At 42.6% G+C, this 13,996-nt stretch overlaps 1 protein-coding gene across 1 annotated transcript in view; it reads right to left on the bottom strand.

Annotated features, from left to right (window-relative positions):
• Positions 1 to 11,389, bottom strand: part of LOC146805865 (vomeronasal type-2 receptor 116-like) — a 201,123-nt gene extending 189,734 nt beyond the window's left edge. Inside the window, exon 1 of the mRNA XM_085623192.1 lies at positions 11,278 to 11,389. The gene's annotated coding sequence lies outside the window, so the exon portion shown is untranslated. The remainder of the gene's footprint in view (positions 1 to 11,277) is intronic.
• Between the last annotated feature and the right edge of the window lie 2,607 nt (positions 11,390 to 13,996).

Genomic DNA, 13,996 nt, shown 5'->3' with positions numbered 1-13,996 from the left:
AAGACGCAATAAATCTCTGCCTATAATTCTTCTATGCACACAGAGTCATGTTTTCACATTAGTGCCAAAACGAAATTTCTTTGCCAATTTGAAAGCACACTTACTGCTCTTTTTTTTTCGGGCCAAGTGAAAATCTCTTTTTACAATTTGAAATCACTTTTACAGACTGACACATTCTGAAACCTTTTTTTTAAATTTATTTAAATGCACATGTCCAAGCTGTTTTTTTTTCAGACCACCACCGTGTGTATTCTCTGTGACTGCCTACACTCCAGCAGGGGCAACCAGCCTTAGTGATGCTGAATGTATTTGCATTACAGACTTAAACCTGAAAACCCCACTCGCTTCTAATTACTGTGCATGACTATACATGGCAAGCACATGGGTGTGTGCTAAGCCTCTGCTTCTTCCCCCAAAAATTCGCTCCCCCTTTCCATCTACTGCAACTGTGAAATCACCAGAGCAAGACGCAATAAATCTCTGCCTATAATTCTTCTATGCACACAGAGTCATGTTTTCACATTAGTGCCAAAACGAAATTTCTTTGCCAATTTGAAAGCACACTTACTGCTCTTTTTTTTTCGGGCCAAGTGAAAATCTCTTTTTACAATTTGAAATCACTTTTACAGACTGACACATTCTGAAACCTTTTTTTTAAATTTATTTAAATGCACATGTCCAAGCTGGTTTTTTTTCAGACCACCACCGTGTGTATTCTCTGTGACTGCCTACACTCCAGCAGGGGCAACCAGCCTTAGTGATGCTGAATGTATTTGCATTACAGACTTAAACCTGAAAACCCCACTCGCTTCTAATTACTGTGCATGACTATACATGGCAAGCACATGGGTGTGTGCTAAGCCTCTGCTTCTTCCCCCAAAAATTCGCTCCCCCTTTCCATCTACTGCAAATGTGAAATCACCAGAGCAAGACGCAATAAATCTCTGCCTATAATTCTTCTATGCACACAGAGTCATGTTTTCACATTAGTGCCAAAACGAAATTTCTTTGCCAATTTGAAAGCACACTTACTGCTCTTTTTTTTTCGGGCCAAGTGAAAATCTCTTTTTACAATTTGAAATCACTTTTACAGACTGACACATTCTGAAACCTTTTTTTTAAATTTATTTAAATGCACATGTCCAAGCTGTTTTTTTTTCAGACCACCACCGTGTGTATTCTCTGTGACTGCCTACACTCCAGCAGGGGCAACCAGCCTTAGTGATGCTGAATGTATTTGCATTACAGACTTAAACCTGAAAACCCCACTCGCTTCTAATTACTGTGCATGACTATACATGGCAAGCACATGGGTGTGTGCTAAGCCTCTGCTTCTTCCCCAAAAAATTCGCTCCTCTTTTCCATCTACTGCAACTGTGAAATCACCAGAGCAAGACGCAATAAATCTCTGCCTATAATTCTTCTATGCACACAGAGTCATGTTTTCACATTAGTGCCAAAACGAAATTTCTTTGCCAATTTGAAAGCACACTTACTGCTCTTTTTTTTTCGGGCCAAGTGAAAATCTCTTTTTACAATTTGAAATCACTTTTACAGACTGACACATTCTGAAACCTTTTTTTTAAATTTATTTAAATGCACATGTCCAAGCTGTTTTTTTTTCAGACCACCACCGTGTGTATTCTCTGTGACTGCCTACACTCCAGCAGGGGCAACCAGCCTTAGTGATGCTGAATGTATTTGCATTACAGACTTAAACCTGAAAACCCCACTCGCTTCTAATTACTGTGCATGACTATACATGGCAAGCACATGGGTGTGTGCTAAGCCTGTGCTTCTTCCCTCAAAAATTCGCTCCTCTTTTCCATCTACTGCAACTGTGAAATCACCAGAGCAAGACGCAATAAATCTCTGCCTATAATTCTTCTATGCACACAGAGTCATGTTTTCACATTAGTGCCAAAACGAAATTTCTTTGCCAATTTGAAAGCACACTTACTGCTCTTTTTTTTTCGGGCCAAGTGAAAATCTCTTTTTACAATTTGAAATCACTTTTACAGACTGACACATTCTGAATCCTTTTTTTTAAAATTTATTTAAATGCACATGTCCAAGCTGTTTTTTTTTCAGACCACCACCGTGTGTATTCTCTGTGACTGCCTACACTCCAGCAGGGGCAACCAGCCTTAGTGATGCTGAATGTATTTGCATTACAGACTTAAACCTGAAAACCCCACTCGCTTCTAATTACTGTGCATGACTATACATGGCAAGCACATGGGTGTGTGCTAAGCCTCTGCTTCTTCCCCCAAAAATTCGCTCCCCCTTTCCATCTACTGCAACTGTGAAATCACCAGAGCAAGACGCAATAAATCTCTGCCTATAATTCTTCTATGCACACAGAGTCATGTTTTCACATTAGTGCCAAAACGAAATTTCTTTGCCAATTTGAAAGCACACTTACTGCTCTTTTTTTTTCGGGCCAAGTGAAAATCTCTTTTTACAATTTGAAATCACTTTTACAGACTGACACATTCTGAAACCTTTTTTTTAAATTTATTTAAATGCACATGTCCAAGCTGTTTTTTTTTCAGACCACCACCGTGTGTATTCTCTGTGACTGCCTACACTCCAGCAGGGGCAACCAGCCTTAGTGATGCTGAATGTATTTGCATTACAGACTTAAACCTGAAAACCCCACTCGCTTCTAATTACTGTGCATGACTATACATGGCAAGCACATGGGTGTGTGCTAAGCCTCTGCTTCTTCCCCCAAAAATTCGCTCCTCTTTTCCATCTACTGCAACTGTGAAATCACCAGAGCAAGACGCAATAAATCTCTGCCTATAATTCTTCTATGCACACAGAGTCATGTTTTCACATTAGTGCCAAAACGAAATTTTTTTGCCAATTTGAAAGCACACTTACTGCTCTTTTTTTTTCGGGCCAAGTGAAAATCTCTTTTTACAATTTGAAATCACTTTTACAGACTGACACATTCTGAAACCTTTTTTTTAAATTTATTTAAATGCACATGTCCAAGCTGTTTTTTTTTCAGACCACCACCGTGTGTATTCTCTGTGACTGCCTACACTCCAGCAGGGGCAACCAGCCTTAGTGATGCTGAATGTATTTGCATTACAGACTTAAACCTGAAAACCCCACTCGCTTCTAATTACTGTGCATGACTATACATGGCAAGCACATGGGTGTGTGCTAAGCCTCTGCTTCTTCCCCCAAAAATTCGCTCCCCCTTTCCATCTACTGCAACTGTGAAATCACCAGAGCAAGACGCAATAAATCTCTGCCTATAATTCTTCTATGCACACAGAATCATGTTTTCACATTAGTGCCAAAACGAAATTTCTTTGCCAATTTGAAAGCACACTTACTGCTCTTTTTTTTTCGGGCCAAGTGAAAATCACTTTTACAGACTGACACATTATGAAACCACCATGTGTAACTACAACAAAAACAATTCCCATTTCTATTATTCATTTCTTAAGTTACCACATACATCCCCTCTCAAACTGTAAACTCACCTTTAAAATTAGTTAGTTGTGAAAGAAATGTGACACTCAAACAGCAGATTATCAGAGCCAGGATCTCTGTTCTCTACACCTCTCTCCTCTCAGCAGAACCAGATAATGGCAAACTTTCCCTCTATTTTTCCACACATATACATGTAAGTTTCAAATCTCAGTGCTTCCCCCTTTTTTTCAAATGTAATGACACATTTCTATTGGTTGAAAACCAACCCTTTTCCAAAAGTACCCTGCCCCCAACTTGACTTCTGCCTAGTACCCTTCCCCCAACTTGACTTCTGCCTGCTACCATAGCAACAGCTCATGGAACACTGCTGTGTGCAGTTAGGTCAGAAGTTCGACACACAATGTTTCAATTCCACAGAGCAAGAGTGCTTGACTTTTCAAACCTAACAGCAAATCCATAGTACTGTTCTGTACCAATACAAAACATGCTTCTTTTAATTTTCACATACAGCCTAGTTTTTTTTCTAGAATGGTATGAAACAGCCAATCAGTTCTTTTTGTTTTGTAAAAAATATGTATGCCTCCATTTCCAAACTGTCTTTCTTTTCATATTGCCATTCTACTGAAAGACACCTCCTGAGTGCATCCAGTTCTCCTTTGAAGATGTTCACAGTGTGGATTGTAGGGCACAGCTATGTCTTCTGGAGTGAAAAGTTTGCAGAGAAAACAGATATGGTGAGAGACCTTGCTTTGCCAAATGTAGACATTAAATGGATTGGTCAGAGAGGGTTAAAGTGGCACCAATTGATGCCATTGGTGAAATCCTTCATTCAAATCCAACACCCTGACCTCATAATAGTGCACTGTGGTGGCAATGACCTAGGCACTTTGACTGGGGTAGGTCTGGAAATGCTTATGAAGGACACCTTTGCACAACTGTTTACACTTTTCCCTAAAACTGCCTTTGTGTTTTCCAACATATGCCAAAGGCAAAAATGGAACTGGTCCAATCATTTCTGTCCTCAGATTGACAAAGCAAGAAAGCACGTCAACAAATCTGTTTCTGCTTTCCTCCGTGACTATGGTATGGGTGCCATTTACCACAACAACTTGCGTTACGACATGCAAGACATTTATAGAGGAGATGGTGTGCACTTCAATGATGAAGGGAACAGAGTCTTCCTCTTGAACCTTAGACTCTGCATCGGTACTTACTTGTAGGTACCACTAAAAAAATGACTCCATAAACACAACAGCTCTTTTTAGAGCTCCCTAATTTCTAAACTCTTAAATCTGCTTTTCATTTATTTATTTATTTATTTTTTTACCGTACGCTTACCGTAAGCTTACCGTACGCGTACCCCGTGATTTTTTTTAAAATCAATAAATGTTTTTTTTGTACTTTTCTGTCCTTCTTTGACCCCCTTACAATTGTTAGGGGGTCTGTAACTCTCCTCATTGCCCCCTTTCCTTGTTTTCACTCTTTTTTTTCAGAGTGAAATACACAAAATGGCGGCCGCCGCTTCCTGGTTTCGGCCGATTCGAATGTTTACTAAGATCTAAGAGCCAATCAGAATCGCGCTCGCGCACGCCACCGTACGCTTACCGTAAGCGTACGGTAAGCGTACCGTAAGCGGGCTCAGATATATATATTGATTTAAAGGCTATTTTCTCAGAATCTACTGAACAGATTTACACCAAACCTACAAAAGGCACTTCCTTGACCTAGGGACTACCTCTCTGCCAAATTTTGAGTAATTCTGTTCAGCCGTTCGGGCTGTAGCTCGTTCTAAAGGTCCTATGGAAAAATGCATGGGAAAAACGCGTTTTGGGACCCCCCTTTTATCTCAGCCCCCGCTTGACGGATCCCCCCGAGACTTTCAGGGTAGGAGCGGAGCGTAGCGCCCCACCTATTTTGAGAAATTCGCGAGGATTCGTCGACCGGCGCCAAAGTTATTCAAAATAGAATGTTGAGGTTTTCCTATGGAAACGTGGTCCTAACTATAACTACCTACTGGCGACCGCCAGTAGGTAATATATATATATATATATATATATATATATATATATATATATATATAAAACATATTTAAACTTTACAGAAACACACAGTCACTGGATGATGTCATCAGTGATGTCATCATTGATGTCATTTGAGATGTCACTGACCATGTTATTAATGATGCAATATTTGACGTCAGCAGCAGTGCATCGTGGGGGCACGAGTTATAGTTCGCTGAACTAACTATAACGGCTGAATGTCTCTGGTTTCGCATGAGTGAAATGTCCAACTAACTATAACGTCCCAGAAACCTGTGTTTTTTTCAGTGAATATATATATATATATATATATATTACCTACTGGCAGTCGCCAGTAGGTAGTTATAGATAGGACCAAGTTTCCATGGGAAGAACATTTCCAAACTAATTTTTTGTTCATATCAGCTCCTATGTTGAAAGTTTGGGGGTGATTCGTCAAGGGGGGCGAGAATAAAGGGGGGTCCCAAAACATGTTTTCTCCATGTTAATTTTCATAGGAAACTTTAGACAAGGCTACAGGTCGACTGGGTGAACGGAATTACACCAACTTTTGCAGGGAGAAGGGTCTTGGTCTAGAAAGCACGCTTTTGTTTATTTGGTGTAAATCCGTTCAGTAGTTTTTGAGAAATATAAAAATTTACAGATATCGATATTTGGGAATTCTGCCATCTGCGTTGTTACGAGCACGAGCTTGCTGCTTATTGGTTGGGAGCGCTGCGAGAGGGTTACAACTAGGAAGTGTTGACTGTCATTTTGTTATTCTGTTGAAGCGAGTAAGGGGAAAAAAGGTCGACAAAAGTAGGAAAGAGGAGGGTAGGAGCACTGTAACCTCTGTGGGGTGTTTAGGGTGTGCTATAGAGGCGGTGCAAAGCGAACTACTCATAGCTACCGGTCTGAAAGTGGTGGGTACGGAAATTAAGTGAGGTATTGCGTAGAGTCTGATGCTGCTAAGGTGAGCTGCTGCGGGAGTTAGGGATGAAAGCGTGAGCCTAAACTGTGTGTCTTATGGTGTGAAGTCATGTACCCTGGCCACTGCAGCACACCTGTGGAAGTAGTGTCAGCATGTGTGTATACCTACTAGGATGAACTACTGACTCCTACTGGTCAGAAAGTCCTGGGGTACGGAAATTATGTGAGGTATTGTCTAGAGTCTCATAGTGCTAAGCTGAGGCGCCGCCAGGCTCAGGGATGAAAGCGTGAGTCCAAACTGTGTGTCATATGCTGTGAAGTCATGTGCTCTGGCCGCTGTGCCACAGCTGTCAAGTAGTGTCAGCATGTAGTTATACCTATTTGGAGGAACTTTTGTTTCGAACATTGTTAACTTGTGTGTGGTGCTTAGAGGGTGTTATACAGGAAGTGCGAAGGTAAATTTGCGAGTATGTAATCAACACAGTATTTGAAAAGCGCTAACTACTCACCCCTATGGGTCTGAAGGCCCTTGAGGCCGGAGTGGAAATTATGTGAGCTATTAAGTGAGCTATTGCTTAGAGTCACATGGTGCTGAGCTGAGGTGTCCTTCATAAGCATTTCCAAACCTACCCTAGTCAATGTGCCTATGTCATTTCCACCACAATGCACAATCATGAGGTCAGGGTGTTGAAGATGCAAAGAGGTTTTAACCAAAGGTAGCAATTGGTGTCACTTCAATCCTCTCTGTGCAAACCATTTAATGTCCACATTTTGTAAAGCTATGGAATACGTCTATGCTCTGCATACCTCTTGCACCAGAAAATATAGCTATGTTCTATGATCCACACTAGCATTTTGAAGGTATGGCTGGAAGGTATGGAAAGATGTCTGTAGCTCATGCAGTTCCTTGGTAGAATAATAGATATGTTTAAAGATGGGGAACTACTGTTTTTTTGTCATACAAAACGATACATGATTGGGGGGTGAAAAGCATTTTTTTTAAAAGTAGGGTGCACATTCGTTTTGTGGAAAAGCATCTTTGTGATTGGGTAAGAAAAAGCAGTTTCAACGTGGAGTACATATCATAGGATAAAATTTGCTCAACTGAACCACAGCTGCCACTTGCATTTGGAAGGCACTGTTCGAACTTAAAACAATCGTGAACTTTTAACCTGCATGTGCCGTTAAATGTTCGAGAAAATGTTGCAAAAAAAATCATTAAGTTTAAAAAAATTGCTGAACTTTTAACCTGCACGTGTTGTACAATGTTCTAGAAAGTGTTTTGATAGAATACGTTGCACTTCTGACTTCTATGTGTTATTGAATATTAAAAACTGTTTATATGGAAAATTAATGAGAAACCAATAGAGAGACGTTTTGAAACCTGAAAGAATCAAGGAACTATTCTAATTTGTTCGTTACATATATTTATGTGTGGAGCAACAAACTTATAGACAAAACAGCACCAGGAAGAGGAAGAAGCAGGGCGTGGGGGGACGGAGGAGATGGGCAGAATGGCACACATGCACAATTAAGTACAGCACAAGTATAGACCAACAATGGACAAAATTAAACACACCAACAAGGAGCACAAGTAATATAACTCGCCAACATCACACCACTGAACGAGCATAGAAGTGAAAACCACGCTGCATTCATACAGGATGTGTACAAAGGCCGGTTGTTGGTGTTGCGGGAAGTCTACGACCGTGGTCGTCATTGATGGGATGCCCAGCACGTGGAACATGGGTGAGTTCCCTGTCTGTCACGTTGCCAAACAGCTGCTCCTCCCTCCCACGAGCCCCCACACTTTTGTACAGTACGCTGTTGTATCTTGTGCACTCGTACGGCACACCATTGTAATGCCTATTCGTACATGTCCTGCTGCATTCCAACTACACATCGCCGTTTGGAGGTGGTTCATGCCACTTTACAACATCGACTGCTGCGGCCCTTGTGGCAGGCCACACCAGAACACAGAGACACACTTAGGGGCACTTCCTGTACACGGACATGTCCGAGACACCCTGTTCCCCTTGCCGGATAGACACACCCCTGCGCTGACCTGTGTACCCCGGACCAGCACACACCGGTTGTGCATGCAGGAGGATGAGTGTGCAGTTATATGTCCAGACTCACTGCCAACGCTGAGGTGACAGCACACTGTGATGTTGCAGGGCTCGTGCCTATCATGCTAACACAATGACCACAGGGACACACTTGCTCAGATGCGAGTTTGGGGGCTTTGGCCGTCCTGGAGTTGTTGCGATGAGTCTTGTGGCCCTCATGGGTATCCCTGTATCATGCTCATTGAATCTATGGCACCTGTGGGTGTTCTGGTGTGGCTCTTGGCTGTGTTCTCTTTCATTGTGCAGGTAGTCGTCCTGCTTAACACCATCAGAAAGCAGGTGTAAAATCGCTGGTGCTAACGTGGCTTATTGCCGGAATTTGTTTCGCATTGCAGTTGGTGTGAAAGATGTGATGTGATTTTTTTCATGTGCAGAACAATATACGAACTGGGCAGTGTATCTCGTCAAGATCCAGCACCTGACGCACTATTCCCAATCAATATAAATACAATGAGATTTATACTTTTTTGATTTTGGGCTTCCTCTGCCTCTTCACTACACTCTGGTCACTGTACTACACGTGTGCAAGTAGTGTTAGTATGCGTTTATACTAATTCTGTAGTTATGCAGTATTTATTTATTTATTTATTTTATAACACTTGTAAGGCGCACAGCTACCCACAAAGGGTTTCCCGGCGCCGGACTGCATCCGGCGCCGGCGCCGGATGCAGTAACCAATGCCTCATGGTCCTATGGAGCGCTACCTCCCAGGCGCAGCTCATACAATGTCCCGGGGTGTGAATCCGCGGGACATTTATGTTTGCTATTACAGGGCGGGCGCATGGCTTCCACCCTGTGATAGCAAACCCTTGTTTTCCTCTTTGAAGCGAGAGGAGGAAAACCTCGTATCGCTTCAATAAAGCAGATCCGGATGGTAAAAATGGAAGAAAAAAAATGAAGCGGATCTCACCCGTGCATTTAAATGATCCCACTGATAGGTGATGTTCCGGGGCCAATCCTATTATTATATTGCGCGGTCTCTGCAGCACTGGGGACCTTAATATCACATGTAAATTAGGCGGGGGAGGGCACAGAGACGTTTTGCAGACTAGGGGATCGACAACTCCCCGGGTATTGTTTAAGAATTGTTCGGGGGACTTCGAGGCCAACTCAAGACTGGGGATCGGCAACCTCCGGTGCTTTACTTAAATATGCAGGGTGGGCCGCGTCAGTCCTTGAAGGCTCGGTGGCCCTGGGCAGTGCCTTATTGGTTCTGTAATCACACGGGCAGTAGTCATGGTGTGATAAAGTGATACACTCATAGAAACCTTGCCGTTGTAGAATTACCCAGGCTTCATTTATGTAATAGTCTGTTGGTTTATATTTGGTAGGTGCATCTCAAAATTACAAATGTTTTCCCTCATAACCTATTATCAACCGCCGATTTTCACAATAAACTACAGACAAGTGTTGTCAGAAAAAGAAGACCCATACACTCACTTATTTATTGGTAAAAAAATAACTTTTATTAAAACAACACAAATGAATGGAAACTTAACTTTATTCGAACAACAGTAAAACATGAAAGAAGTGGGTGGGACTCCTCCGGAAGCAGCGTACAAAACCTGCAAGAGAAAAAAGGAACATAAGTATGTGTGCCATGTCCAAGAGAACAAGCATTTGCAATGCAACTGTCTCGCATTAACGCAAGCTTAAGCTATTGGCATTGTAAATGACAATGCCTTTTATTGATGTTTAAAAAACGAAAACAAAAATAAAAGGCATTGTTATTTGCATTGTCAATAGCTCAAACTCGCGTAAATGCGAGACCTAATTGCATTGCAAATGCTTGTTAATTGCTAGCAGATCTATGACCAGGAGGGACCCGGCCCACTTAAAGCCCTGCACACTGTACGTTTCAAGCAAGCACCCTCTGCACAAGACTAAAGGCTCCTTGCCATTTGACCCAAGGCACCCTGCCCGGTGACACTGGCTCCTGCTCATAGTATAAGATTCCTATCTCTAATACTCACCACCATTGGCTCACCGCATGAGACCAGAGGCAGGCTTAAGCCACGATCATGAGCTGGCATCAGAAAAGAGGTAATTACAGCACATGCCCTGAAGTTCTCGTAAGGCGCCACTTAGGCGCTCTAAAAATGTCAAAATAAATACAATGAAATAACAAGCCCGGGAGTTGTGTGCGCACGCTAAAAGAAAATTACAAAAAGCACGCGAGTGGTGCTCAGAAGCGCTTGAGTGAGTGCACTGGCGATGAGCTGGTGCGTGATCGCGCCTCCTGCTTTTTTCAAAGCACATACTCGTGCTTGTGGCACGTGGCTGTGCACTCCCGCAAGCCGTATGCACGACTATGTGCTTTGTAAAAAGAGCTGAACGACGACTAAAGGTCTCCTATGCACTGCATGCACACTGCGTAGGCGAGACCTAAAAAGAAAGGTAGTCAGAATGAAAGGAAGAAAGTAAGAATGGGACAGAGAGCGAGTGGGTGGAAGGGAGAAGGGGAGAGAAAGTCAAAAGAACAGAGGGAGGAGGAGACAGAGCGTCAGCCTACTGCACCCTGCCCTCACTGTTCACCTCCCATCACCCCTGTGTGTGGGATGCTGGGGTCAGCGAGAAACAGTGCAGTCCAGCAAGTCTTTCAAAAGAAACAGATATGAATGAGGCCAGAGATTATATTATGATCTGTGGCAACATCGCTTGTCTGCACCTGTGCACCCAGGCTGCTGCATCCCAGGCCCTTACTGTCCTCAATTGCAACTCCTGTGCACTAATGCTTCACTGCTCACCTGCCACAACCGGTGTGTCCAAGGCCACGCCTGTGCGAGCTCCAACTCCAGGGTGCCGCTCTCAGGGTGACACAGCAGGTCTCCGGTCAGGGACGGTGTCTTGATACCACGATGGAAGGCGCCAGAAAGGCCAGAGCGTGGAACTAGCTCAGTGTCTGAAAAGGGAGAAATAATGTAATGGTGGAAACGTCTTCAGGTAAATGAAGGTTTATTTATTTCAAGGTTAAGAAAAAACACCAGTTGAGTGCATCCTTCCTTCTTGAAGTACGATCTACCAATTGTTAGTGGTAATCGTGGTTCAAAGAGGAGTTGGAGTGCACGAGAATACACAAGGGTAAATAATAATATATTATGCCAGCGTTCACATACATAGGAACAGAGCGCAGGCTAGAAGCATAATGTACGCGTGCAATGCAGTTGGGCAAGCCTGTGTGCATGTACACTAAGTAATCAGCTCACTACAGTGCCCCAAAAGCCAACGCCACGTGTCTATAGGGCAGCGCTGCCGGCTGGCTCAGGCCTACAGTACGGTCCAGCAGGTCTTTAAAATGAGACAGAGATGTGACTGAATGAGGTCAGAGATCACATCATTACGTACGGCAACATCGCTTGTTTGGACCTGTGCACCCAGGCTTATGCACCCCATCCCTCCCACCGCAACGTGCTCAATTGCAGCCCCTGTGCACCCAGGCCCCACTGCTCACCTGCTGTCAATGGTTTGTGTCCAAACATGACGGCCAGCAGGGTTCACAATTCAGATGTAGTTTTGATTGCCAGGATGATGTACACCTCATGGTTCCCTTTTTTTCATTGCACATTTTGATATGCGAGGTGGATGCAGCCATGTCACCTGAAGCAGTGTGGAAGAGCTGGGACATGTGACATCATCGTTATCCTATTTATGCGTATGCAAAGTGGGCTGGGCTTGCGTACGCCAGGCCAGCGTAGGGGTGTGAATAATTATTCCGGAGACTTGGGCGTTGTTCAGTTCCTGCCTGGGCAGGAAGTGTACTTATGTGTGTGTCCCTGTTGCAGTTTTGACGTCGCAAAATCTGCAATTTACATTAATGTAGAATGTACCGGGAGGGCGGCAACTATCGCTAACAAGATGTTGTCTGAAAACATTGAATGGACAACATCAAATGTCGCTGTCAAGCTTGTGGAAATGCGCAGACACGCATGTCAATGGTGTGCGGTATTATTGAAAGTGCTGCTATCGTGAAGCGCCCACATGTGAATGTGCTCGGATAGAAGGAGGATCAGCAGTGAGGCTATGTCATACACAGTGATAACGCCCATTACAGTCAAGCAATGCATGTCAAATGTGAATCTGAAAGTCTCACACATGACACACTACTATACTGGTAAAGTCTGATAACAGAGCATACTGCAACACAAATCTACACATTACTCTTTACTGTTTGTCACATGTGATCACCAATACCCAGCCTGAAAGGCAGCACAATAATGTGAACACACACACATCAGGGGCATCGTGTAACACACATTTGTTTTTCAATGTAACGTTTCAGATGCATGGCTATCACACGTGGAAGGCTACTGTACAGAGCAATATTATTGATCAAGATGATTGTTGCATGTACTATAAGATAAGTGTACACAGCAAAAAAGTTTTCAAAAAAGCAGAAGAGGTGTCTCTCATCAAACGGTGTAGAGAGAATGACTAAAATGGGTGGGGTCCTCCAACTGTTACAGTGGAAAATGTCATGAACCAATCAAAAGCTTTTTTTTAAGGTCACATGACAAGCACCTACCGAGCGCGCAAGGAGGCCGCACCCAACGCAATTTTGAGAAAAAATATTTACTATATTATAAGTTTATTACAGTTAGAAATATATAAATGTGGAAAATATTTTAGATTATCTCTTGCTCTCATATACACTTTAAACCTATTTAGATGTAGTTTTGAGACATAAAAAAACAAATGAGGGAATGGAGTACCCGGCGCGATACCATACATCTATGATGTAACACAGGGCCTGCCAGCGTGCACTCATCACATACGGAACGAGCAGCCGGCGCGACCCTATACATAGATGAAGTAACGCGCGTATTGGTACCGCGCAGCCGTCGCATACCAAACTAGGACCTGGCGCAACCTTATATGTATATGATGTTAGGCGCGACACGGTTCCTCAAAGCCGTCGGATACAAAATGCTCATTCTTAACGAGATTTTTACATTATCACAGATAGGATTTGCATGGAGATGGAGCTTGGTACACTACCGGTACGGGAGTCTAATTTTCGGAAAAAAAAAATATATATATATATACATACTTTTTGGGGAAGATATCAAAAATTCCATAATTTTTCAAATTTACAAAAAAAGGATAATAGAGTTGCAAAATATTACTTAAACAATAGAAAAATATAGGTTTTATAAATATTAAAATATGAAATTAACATTTAAAAAACCTTTGAAATTCACTGAAAAAACCATAGGTTTTATAGACGTTATAGTTAGGAATTAGCATTTAAAAAACTTTAGATATTCACTGAAAAAACCATAGGTTTCAGGGACGTTATAGTTAGTTGGACATTTGACTCGTATAAAACCAGAGAAATTCACCTGATATAGTTAGTTGAGCTAACTATAACTTGTGCACCCGCAATGCACTGGTGATGCCGTCACATATTACATCACTCATAACATGGTCAGTGACATCACTGATGACATCACTGATGACATCTCAAAT

The sequence above is a fragment of the Triturus cristatus genome, chromosome 8, assembly GCF_964204655.1.
Source record: "Triturus cristatus chromosome 8, aTriCri1.1, whole genome shotgun sequence".
NCBI classification, from domain to species: Eukaryota; Metazoa; Chordata; class Amphibia; order Caudata; family Salamandridae; genus Triturus; species Triturus cristatus.
The sequence above is the reverse complement of the archived record's forward strand: the minus strand, read 5'-3'. Positions and strand labels throughout refer to the sequence as shown.